We start from the raw sequence: 10,879 nt of genomic DNA, 5'->3' as shown, positions 1-10,879 counted from the left end.
TCATTTCACACTGGGGAGAGACCGTTCACCTGCTCCAATTGTGGGAAGGGACTCACAGGTGATAAGGGTTTCTCAGACTCGTAAGGGATTTACTCAGCCATCTGATCTACTGGCACACAAGTGAGTTCACGCTGGGGAGAGACTTGCTCAGACTGTGGGAAGTGATTCACTTGGTCATCTCAAGTGAAAGTACATCAGCAAATTCACATGGGGAGAGGCCATTCACCTGCTCAGAATGGCAAAGGATTCATTCGGTCAGGTTCCTTACTGGCACCCCAGTGAGTTCGCACAGGGGAGAAACCGTTCACCTGCTCAGATTGTGAGAAGGGATTCGCTCAGTCATCTCAACTGAGGCTACATCAGTAGGTTCACACTGGATAGAATCCTTCACCTGCTCAGACTGTGGGATGGGATTCGCTTAGCGATCATATCTACTGGCACACCAGCGAGTTCACCTTGGGGAGTGGCCATTCACCTGCTCAGGTTGTGGGAAGGGATTCACTCGGTCATGCCACCTGCAGACACACCAGTCAGTTCACACTGGAGAGAAGCCATTCACCTGCTCAGTCTGTGGGAAGGGATTCACTTGGCCTTCCTACCTACTCGGCACCAGTGAGTTCACACTGGGGGCGGGCTGTTGACCTGTTCAGATTATGGGAAATGAGTCACTCAGTCATCTCAACTGAATGTTCAACAACAAATTCAGACTGAGAAGAGGACGTACATCTGTTGAGACCATGGGAAGGGATTCATTCAGTCAGGTTCCCTACTGGCACAGCAGCAAGTTTACTCTGGGCAGAAACCATGGTCTAACTCTGGGAAGGGATTCACTCAGTCAGTCCACCATGTGATACATTACTGAGTTCACACTGGGGAAAAAAGTTGAAATAAGCTGCATGCTGGATATTTAACCATCGCAGTTACTGAATCCAGATACAGGTTCAGCATCATGGTCACCATGCATGGGAGGAGTTTCTTCTGATCTATATTCTGCCTATTGTATTTTGTGTTTTGTATCTTTGTTATGGGTTATGAATGAACGCTTTCCAAGCATTGGTAGCTATAGCAATGCTTTTAAAGGGGATGTGAAACAATGGTTAACCCATAAATGTTGCAGTGAAGGTCATGTTGCTGCAATAAGTGAAAATGTGTTTCACCTTCCAACAGATAATGTCGATTGTCGTCAAGAAATTGCCCTTTATACTGAGGGATAAATGGAGAATGGTGGTCTTTGAACTGCAAGAAAGGCACAACTGTAAGACTACTTTTGCTCGTATTGTTGATTTTCTGGAAAGGCAAGTTTGCAACAGACCCTGTATTTGGGATGCTCCATCTCCTGCACTAAGCAAAGGTGTGAACAAAACTAAGTTACAACTTTGTTCTAAGGCTAAAGGAATTAGCTTTGCCTCTACTTTGGCCACTATGAGAAGTTAGATTAAAACTGAGCCTGGAACTAATGGAAGGGGAATGGTCTGGTTAGCCAAAGGGGTTTGTCTGTTCTGCAAGGGCGAACACACATTCGATTTGTGCCAACACGAGGAATTCTGCAGCTGCTGGAAATTCAAGCAACACACATCAAAGTTGCTAGTGAACGCAGCAGGCCAGGCAGCATCTCTAGGAAGAGGTACAGTCGATGTCTCAGGCCGAGACCCTTCATCAGGACTAACTGAAGGAAGAGCTAGTAAGAGATTGGAAGTGGGAGGGGAAGGGGGAGATCCGAAATGATAGGAGAAGACAGAAGGGGGAGGGATGGAGCCAAGAGCTGGACAGTTGATTGAGAGGATAATGAGACAGGAGGCCCAGGGAGAATGAAAAGGGGGAGGGGGGGAAAACCCAGAGGATGGGCAAGGGGTATAGTCAGAGGGACAGAGGGAGAAAAAGGAGAGAGAGAAAAAAATGTGTGTATATAAATAAATAATGGATGGGGTATGAGGGGGAGGTGGGGCATTAGTGGAAGTTTGAGAAGTCACTGTTCATGCCATCAGATTGGAGGCTACCCAGACGGAATATAAGGTGTTGTTTCTCCAACCTGAGTGAGGCTTCATCTTTACAGTAGAGGAGGCCGAATGGGATGTGGAATTAAAATGTGTGGCCACTGGGAGATCTTGCTTTCTCTGGTGGACAGGGCGTAGGTGTTCAGCAAAACGATCTCCCAGTCTGCGTTGGGTCTCGCCAATATATAGAAGGCCACATCGGGAGCACGGGACGCAGTATATCACCCCAGCCGACTCACAGGTGAAGTGTCGCCTCACCTGGAAGGACTGTCTGGGGCCCTGAATGGTGGTAAGGGAGGAAGTGTAAGGGGATGTGTAGCACTTGTTCCACTTACAAGGATAAGTGCAAGGAGGGAGATCAGTGGGGAGGGATTGGGGGGACAAATGGACAAGGGAGTCGCGTAGGGAGGAATCCCTGTGGAAAGCAGGGGGGTGGGGGGGAGATGTGCGTAGTGGTGGGATCCCGTTGGAGGTGATGGAAGTTACGGAGAATAATATGTTGGACCTGGAGGCTGGTGGGGTGGTAGGTGAGGACCAGGGGAACCCTATTCCTAGTGGGGTGGCGGGAGGATGGGGTGAGAGCAGATGTGCATGAAATGGGGGAGATGCGTTTGAGAGTAGAGTTGATGGTGGAGGAAGGAAAGCCCCTTTCTTTAAAAAAAGGAGGGCATCTCCCTCATCCTGGAATGAAAAGCCTCATCCTGAGAGCAGATGCGGCGGAGACGGAGAAGGGGATAGGATTTTAGCAATAGACAGGGTGAGAAGAGGAATAGTCCAGATAGCTGTGAAAGTCAGTAGGCTTATAGTAGACATCAGTAGATAAGCTGTCTCCAGAGATAGAGACAGAAAGATCTAGAAAGGGGAGGGAGCTGTTGGAAATGGACCAGGTACACTTGAGGGCAGGGTGAAAATTGGAGGCAAAGTTAATGAAGTCAACGAGCTCTACATGCGTGCAGGAAGCAGCGCCAATGCAGTCATCGATGTAGCAAAGGAAGAGTGGGGGACAGATACCAGAATAGGTTCAGAACATAGATTGTTCCACAAAGCCAACAAAAAGGCAGGCATAGCTAGGACCCATACGGGTGCCCATAGCTACACCTTTAGTTTGGAGGAAGTGGGAGGAGCCAAAGGAGAAATTATTAAGAGTAAGGACTAATTCCACTAGACGGAGCAGAGTGGTGGTAGAGGGGAACTGATTAGGTCTAGAATCCAAAAAGAAGCGGAGAGCTTTGAGACCTTCCTGATGGGTGATGGAAGTATATAGGGACTGGACATCCATGATGAAAATAAAGTGGTGGGGGCCAGGGAACTTAAAATCACCGAAAAGTTTAAGAGTGTGAGAAGTGTCACGAACATAGGTAGGAAGGGACTGAACAAGGGGGGATAAAACCATGTTGAAGTATGCAGAAATGAGTTTGGTGGGGCAGGAGCAAGCTGAGACAATAAGTCTGCCAGGATACGCAGGTTTGTGGATTTTGGGTAGGAGGTAGAAACGGGAAGTGCGAGGTGTGGGAACTATGAGGTTGGTAGCAGTGGATGGGAGATCCTCTGAGCGGATAAAGTCGGTGATGATGTGGGAGACAATGGCCTTGGTGCTCCTTAGTGGGGTCACGATCGAGGGGTAAATAAGAGGAGGTATCCGCGAGTTGTCACTGTGCCTCGGCAAGGTAGAGGTCAGTACGCCAGACTACAACAGCACCCTCCTTATCGGCGGGTTTAATAGTAAGGTTCGGATTAGTGCGGAGGGAGTGGAGAGCAGAGCGTTCAGAAGGAGTAAGGTTGGAATGGGAACAAGGTGCGGTGAAGTCGAGATGGTTGGAAGGAGCTGTTGGTAAGACCTCAGACAAAGTTAGGAATCAGAAGGTTGAGCATGGTGCAGCTAGTGTCCTGAGCTGCCTATATTTCAATGCAAGAGTATTGAAGGAATGGCGGATAATGGTGCTGACGACAAGGAAGCTGGTTTACAAATAAAGGTAATGTGTAGTGAGGAGAGGCTGTTGATAGGGCAAAATTGCAGTCTACAGGATGAGCTGCAATGTAAAAGGCGGACAGAATTGAAAAGGGTGAATGCAGGACTGAAGGTGTTCTATTTGAATGTGTGCAATTTATGGAATAGGGTACATGAACTTGCAGCACAGTTGCAAATTTGCAGGTATGATGCTGTAGGCATCACTGAATCATGGCTGGAAGAAGATTATAACTGGGAGCTTAATGTCCAAGGATGGATATTGTATCAAATTAGGCAGGAAGGCAGAGGGGGCATCATTCCTGTACTGGTAAAAAATTAAAATTAAAATCGAATCATTAGAAAGAGGTGACATGGGGTTGGAAGGTATTGAATCATTGCGGATAGAGCTAAGGAACTACAAGGGTAAAAAGACTCTAATGGAAGTTGTATACAGACCCCGAAACAGTAGTAAGGAAGTGGCCTACAAATTTCAATGGGAAATACATGCCAAAAGGGCAATGTTGCAGTAGTCATGGAGGACTTCAATATGCAGGTAGGTTGGGAAAATCAGGGTGGTGCTGGAGTCCAGGAGAGGGGATTTCTAGAGTGCCTATGAGATGGCTTTTTAGAGTAGCTCATGGTTGAGCCCACTAGGGGATCAGCTATTCTGGATTAGGTGTTGTGTAATGAGCAAGAATTGATTAGAGAATTTAAGGTAAAAGTGATCATAATGTGATTGAATTCACTCTGAAATTTGAGAAGGAGAAGCTAAGGTCAGATTTATTAGTATTAGACTGGAGTAAAGGGAATTACAGAGGCATGAGAGAGGAGTTGGCTAGAGTTGATTGGATAAGAACACCGGCAGGGACGATGGCAGAGCAGCAAAGACTGGAATTTCTGAGAGCAATTCCGAAGGTACAGAATATCTAGATCACAAAGAGTATTTTAAAGAAAAGATGACACAACCGTGGTTAACAAATGAAGTCAAAGCCAACATAAAAACCAAAGAGAGGGCATATAATGGAGCAAAAATTAGTGGGAACTTAGAGGATTGGGAAATTTTTAAAAACCAACAGAAGGCAACTAAAAAAATCATTAAGGTAAAGATGGAATACGAAAGTAAGTTAGCCAATAATATTAAAGAGGATACCAAAAGTTTCTTCAGATACATAAAGTGTAAAAGTGAAGCAAGAGTGGGTGTTGAACGGCTGGAAAATGATGCTGGAGAGGTAGTAATGGGGGACAACGAAATAGCGGACGAACTGAATAAGTATTTTGGATCAGTCTTCAGTGTGGGGGAGAAAACCAGCAGAATGGTGGAAGTTCCAGGTGTTGGGGTCATGAAGTGTGTAAAGTTAGCATAACTAGAGAGAAGGTTCTTGGGAAACTGAAATGTCTGAAGTCACCTGGAAGTCAGATGGTGCACACCCCAGGGTTCTGAAAGATGTGGGTGAAGAGATTGTGGAGGTATTAGTAATGATCTTGCAAGAATCACCAGATTCTGTAATTGTTGCAGAAGACTGGAAAATTGAAAATATCACTCCATTCTTCAAGAAGGGAGAGAAAGATAGAAGAAAGGAAACTATAGGCCAGTGGTTGGGAAGATGTTGGAATCAATTTTGAAGGATGAGGGCTCAGGGTACTTGGAGGCACATGATAAAATAGGCCGTAGTCAGCATGGTTTTCTGAAGGGAAAATCTTGCTTGACAAATCTGTTGGAATTCTTTGAAGAAATAACAAGCAGGATAGACAATGGAGAATCGGTTGATGTGGTGTACTTGTACTTTCAGAAGGCCTTTGACAAGTTGCCATACATGAGGCTGCTTAGCAAGCCATGAGCGCATGGTATTACAGGAAAGATTCTGGCTTGGATAAAGCTGTGGCAGATTGGCAGGGGGCAAAGAGTGGAAATAAAGGGAGCCTTTTCTGGTGGGTGCCAGTGACTAGTGGTGTTCCACAGGGGTCTGTGCTGGGACCGATTCTTTTTACGTTATGTGTCAATGATTTGGATGATGGAATTGATGGCTTTGTTGCAAAGTATGCAGGTGATATGAAGATAGGTGGAGGGGCGGGTACTTTTGAGGAAGTAGAGAGACTACAGGAGAACTTAGATTAGGAGAATGGGCAAATAAATGGCAGGTAAAATACAATTTCAAGGAATGTATGGTACTGCACGATGGTGGAAGAAATGAAAGGGTTGACTATTTTTGAAATGGAGAGAAAATATTTTTTAAAACTGAGGCATAAAGAAACGTTCTTGTGCAGGATTCCCTAAAGGTTAATTTGCAGGTTGAGTGTGTGGTGAGGAAGGCAAACGCAATGTTATCATTCATTTCAAGAGGACTAGCAGGATGTAATGTTGAGAATTTATAAAGCGCTGTTGAGTCCTCAGTTGGAGTATTGTGAGCAGGTTTGGGTCCCTTAGAAAGCATGTGCTGAAGCTGGAGAGGGTTCAAAGGTGGTTCATGAAAATGATTACAGTTTTGAATAACTTGTCATATAAGGGTGTTTGATCTCTCTGGGCCTGTAGTCACTAGAATTCAGAGTAAAGGCGGCTGACTTCATTGAAACCTATTGAATGCTGAAAGACCTTGATAGATTGGATGTGGAGAGAATGTTTCCTATGGTGTGAAAGTCTAAGGCCAGAGAACACAGCTTCAGAATAGAGGGGCATCCTTTTAGAATAGAGATGAGGAGGAATTTCCTTAGTGAGTGGTGTATCTGTGGAATTCTTTGCCACAGACATCCTTGGAGGCCAAGTCGTTATGTATATTTAAAGCAGAGGTTGATAGATTCTTGATTGGTCAGCGCATGAAGGGATATAGGGGGAAGGCAGGAAATTGGGGCTGAGAGTAAAATTGATGAAATGACAGAGCAGACTCAATGGGCCAAATGGCCCAATTCTGCTCCTATATCTTATAGTCTTAAAACATGAAGTTTGTGGAACAGCATGCTCTAAATCTAAGGTTTAAGAGGGATTTGTAATTTCACAGTGCCTACTCAGCTTTCAAGAAGGATGTCATCTGCAAAAGTTATGCTGAAAGAATGCCGTCAGAAGATCAGGATCGCAGTGATGGTAAGGTCTAGGATATTCAACATCATGGTGTTTACCACCCTGGAAAAGGAATGTTGTGTTTGTGGAGTGACTTTTCAGTGAATATCACTTCATGTTCAGTTCTTACAGGACCCAGATCTTACTAGCTCATTGGTTGGAGTCCCAGCCAGATTCAGAAAGGAACCAGTGGTGATTATAGCAGATCATAAATCAATGTTTCATCAGTTTAAAGTACCAGTGGAAGATGCAGATATTTTGTGCAGAAGACAACGAAGAACAGTTTAGGTGTGAAACGGTGGATAAGGTTTTGCATTGCTTCTGTGTTGATGACTGTTTTGTGTTAGTGTCCTCTGAGGAAGAAACAGTGTCTCTCTACCATGGCCTTGTATTCATATGTGCTAAGTGTGGTTTTCAACTTTCAAAAGGGATGAGCTCAGACTTAGTTTGTTAGCTGTTATACCAGTAGAGCAAAGAGCGAAAGACATGAAGGATTTGGATCAAGATATATTTTCAGTGGAGAGTGTACTGGGTGTGCATTTCAGTTTGATCCTTTCAAGTTTAAGATCACGATTCAAGATAGACCACTCACCAAAGTAGTGGTTCTCTCCACAGTTAGTTTCATCTATGATTCTTTTGGAATCTTGAGTTTGGTGGTGCTAATTGCTAAGATCATACAAGATCTATGTAAGAAAGAGCTTGGCTGGGATGACACGATACCAATATCAATTGCTCACGTGTGGACAAGCTTTGTTGGAATGTTGGAAGAACTCTGCCAGTTGAAAGACTTAACGGTTGTTAGATATTTGAACCCCTAGGACTTTGGTGAAGTTACTGCTGCATGGTAACATCACTTTTCAGATGCAGGCGAAGATGGCTATAGTGCAGTGTCCTACCTGTTGTCGCAGAACACACGCTTTCAGGTGCACTGTGCTTTTATCAAGAGACAACCTAGGGCAGCTCCATTGAAGTCAGTTCCATCCCTTGTATAGAGCTCGCTGCTACTACAAAGGCAATCTGTACAGACACAATGTGGCGGAAGGAGTTGCACAGGCAGCTTCGTGACTCAGTTCTGTGGACTGATTGTACTTCTGTACTGAAGTATATTAAGAACGAAACCTACAGGTTCCAAACCTTCGTTGCTGACAGTTTCTGAAATTCCTAAGGTTTTACAAGCATCGCAATGGAGATTGTAAATACTTCAAGCAACCAAGCAGATGTGGCCTCTTGAAGGTTGAGAGTGGAAGCATTCCTGAAAAATGAAACATGGGTGTCAGGTCATCAATATCTTCTTCAGCCTGGAAGGGAATGGCCCGTGAATCCCGATTATTCTGGAGCACTCCTGCCAGGTGATCTGGAAGTCAGAAGAAGTGTTTCAATGGATGCCATGCAGATTGAAGAGGAGGTGGACACGGGAACATGTATGCTCCATCACTACTTCTTTTGTACATGTTTGAGGAAGACAGTGGCTTGGAATCTTAGATTTAAGAACTTGCTTAGTTTCTTGTTTCTTAGTTGGAAGAAAAGTAACAAGTATGTTGTTCGGAGGCCAAAGGTCGGATTGGCCGAGTTTGTCTCTCAGTGGAGGAGCTCAGAAAGACTGAAATGGAGATGATTGTGTTTTGCTAAAGAAACATATTTCCATATGAAGTCTCAAGTTTGCAAAGGGCTAAAGCATGAAAAGGAACCACTATATTTTCAAGCTCAATCCAGTACTTGAAGGTGATGGCTTAGTAGGGCAGCCAGGCCCGAAGAGTTTAAACATCCTGTTATACTAGCAGAGGATCTCCGTATCTCAGACTTATTTAGGAAAACACAGAAACATAGAAAACCTACAGCACAATACAGGCCCTTTGGCCCACAAAGCTGTGCCAAACGTGTCCTTACCTTAGGAATTACCTAGGCTTACCTATAGCCCTCTATTTTTCTAAGTTCCATGTACCTATCCAGGAGTCTCTTAAAAGACCCTATCGTATCTGCCTCCACCACTGTTGCTGGCAGCCCATTTCACGCATTCACCACTCTCTGCGTAAAAAAACTTACCCCTGACATCTTTTCTGTACCTACTTCCAAGCATCTTAAAACTGTGCCCTCTCGTGCTAGCCATTTCAGCTCTGGGAAAAAGCCTGTAACTATCCACATGATCAATGCCTTTCATCATCTTATACACCTCTATCAGGTCACCTCTCATCCTCTGTCACTCAACCTATTCTCATAAGGCACGCCCCCCCAATCCAGGCAACATCCTTGTAAATCTCCTCTGCACTCTTTCTATGGTTTCCACATCCTTCTTGTAGTGAGGCGACCAGAACTGAGCACAATACTCCAGGTGGGGTCTGACCAGGGTCCTATATAGCTGCAACATTACCTCTCAACATCTAAGTCCAATCCCACAACTGATGAAGGCCAATGCACGGTATGCCTTCTTAACCACAGCAGCTTTGAGTGCCCTGCCCCGCTGTAACCTCTGACAGCCCTCCACACTATCCACAACACCTCCAACCTTTGTCTCATCAGCAAATTTACTAACCCATCCCTCCACTTCCTCATCCAGGTCATTTATAAAAATCACGAAGAGTCGGGGTCCCAGAACAGATCCCTGAGGCACACCACTGGTCACTGACCTCCATGCAAAATATGACCAGTCTACAACCACTCTTTGCCTTCTGTGGGCAAACCAATTCTGGATCTGCAGAGCAATGTTCCCTTGGATCCCATGCCTCCTTATTTCCAAGGCCTGTCTATCAAGAGGTGGGACATGGTGGCCTTAAGCACATGTCCAGGTTGTGGCAAAAATGTTGGATTCCTGGCACTGATATGGCTATAAGAAGAATCCCGTTGTTTGTCAACGGTTGCACGCAGCTCTGGGATGTCAACACATGGCAGACTACCTGCAGACAGGGTTTCTCCAGATGAACCTCCGTTTATATGTGTAGAAGTGGACTACTTTGGACCTTTTGAGGTGAAGAGCAGAAGAAGTACGATGAAGAGGTGTGGGTCATATTTGCCTGTCTAGTTATACAAGTCATTCACATTGAAGTGGCATCTTCTTTGTTATGCACCTTGAGACTTTATAGTAAGAGGTGGACAGATTTGTGAACTGCACTCTGATAATGTGACAAACTTTGTTGAAGTTGAGTGTGAGTTAAGAGAAGCCATTGAGAAGTGGAACCATGCAAAGATCACTGATGTCCTTCTGAAAGGAATTTCATGGATTTCTAATCACCCGATTGGCTTTCATCATGAGGAAACATGGGAGAGATTGATCAGGTCTGTGTGTAGGGTTTTCAATTCCACGATGAAGGTACAGAATCTTGAGAATGAGGGTTTCTACACAGTCCTTTGCAAAATAGAGGCTATTACCCATGGTCGTTCAACTACTGAGGCATCCTCTGATCCCAATGATTTGGAAGCTCTAATACGCAACCATCTGTTGCATCTGAAGACTTCATCATCCGTACCACCAGGAAACTTCCAGAAAGGAAGACATTGAAGCTTGTCGTAGATGGAAGCACATCCAATACAGGTCAAACTTGTTTTGGAAAATGGTGAGTGAAGGAGTACTTACCAGTTATAGGAACATCATAAATGGTAAGGTATATAGTGCAATTTCCTTCCAGGAAAGTTGACAACTCATTGCCTTGCAACACATGGATCCACAGGAAGAGTCTTTCAAGCCTTTCCAGACAGAAGAGGATTTGTGTGGCAAATGTGCATCAAGACCAAGACTTGACTGGACAAGATCCAAGATCTGTCTTTCACAGGAGGCAGAGGTTTGAGGAGCTACAGTTTTAAAAGCTTCATGACTTTGACTTTGACTTGACTTACTGACTTGTCAGAGAGTGGTATTAACTCTATACTGACTAAGTGCTGTCACTTCTGGTC

The 10,879-nt window shown here is 44.8% G+C and overlaps 1 protein-coding gene across 3 annotated transcripts in view; it reads left to right on the top strand.

Annotated features, from left to right (window-relative positions):
* Positions 1-10,879, top strand: part of LOC134353840 (zinc finger protein 229-like) — a 76,689-nt gene that overhangs the window by 31,597 nt on the left and 34,213 nt on the right. The window contains exons 2-3 of one of the 3 annotated variants that reach the window (XM_063062307.1): positions 1,168-1,351; positions 6,936-7,018. The exons of 1 other annotated variant lie outside the window; for it this stretch is intronic. The gene's annotated coding sequence lies outside the window, so the exon portion shown is untranslated. The remainder of the gene's footprint in view (positions 1-1,167; positions 1,352-6,935; positions 7,019-10,879) is intronic. One more of the 3 variants, XM_063062309.1, reaches the window with a different exon arrangement.

The sequence above is a fragment of the Mobula hypostoma genome, chromosome 11 (assembly GCF_963921235.1).
Source record: "Mobula hypostoma chromosome 11, sMobHyp1.1, whole genome shotgun sequence".
Taxonomy (NCBI): domain Eukaryota; kingdom Metazoa; phylum Chordata; class Chondrichthyes; order Myliobatiformes; family Myliobatidae; genus Mobula; species Mobula hypostoma.
This window is presented reverse-complemented; position numbering and strand designations above follow the sequence as displayed.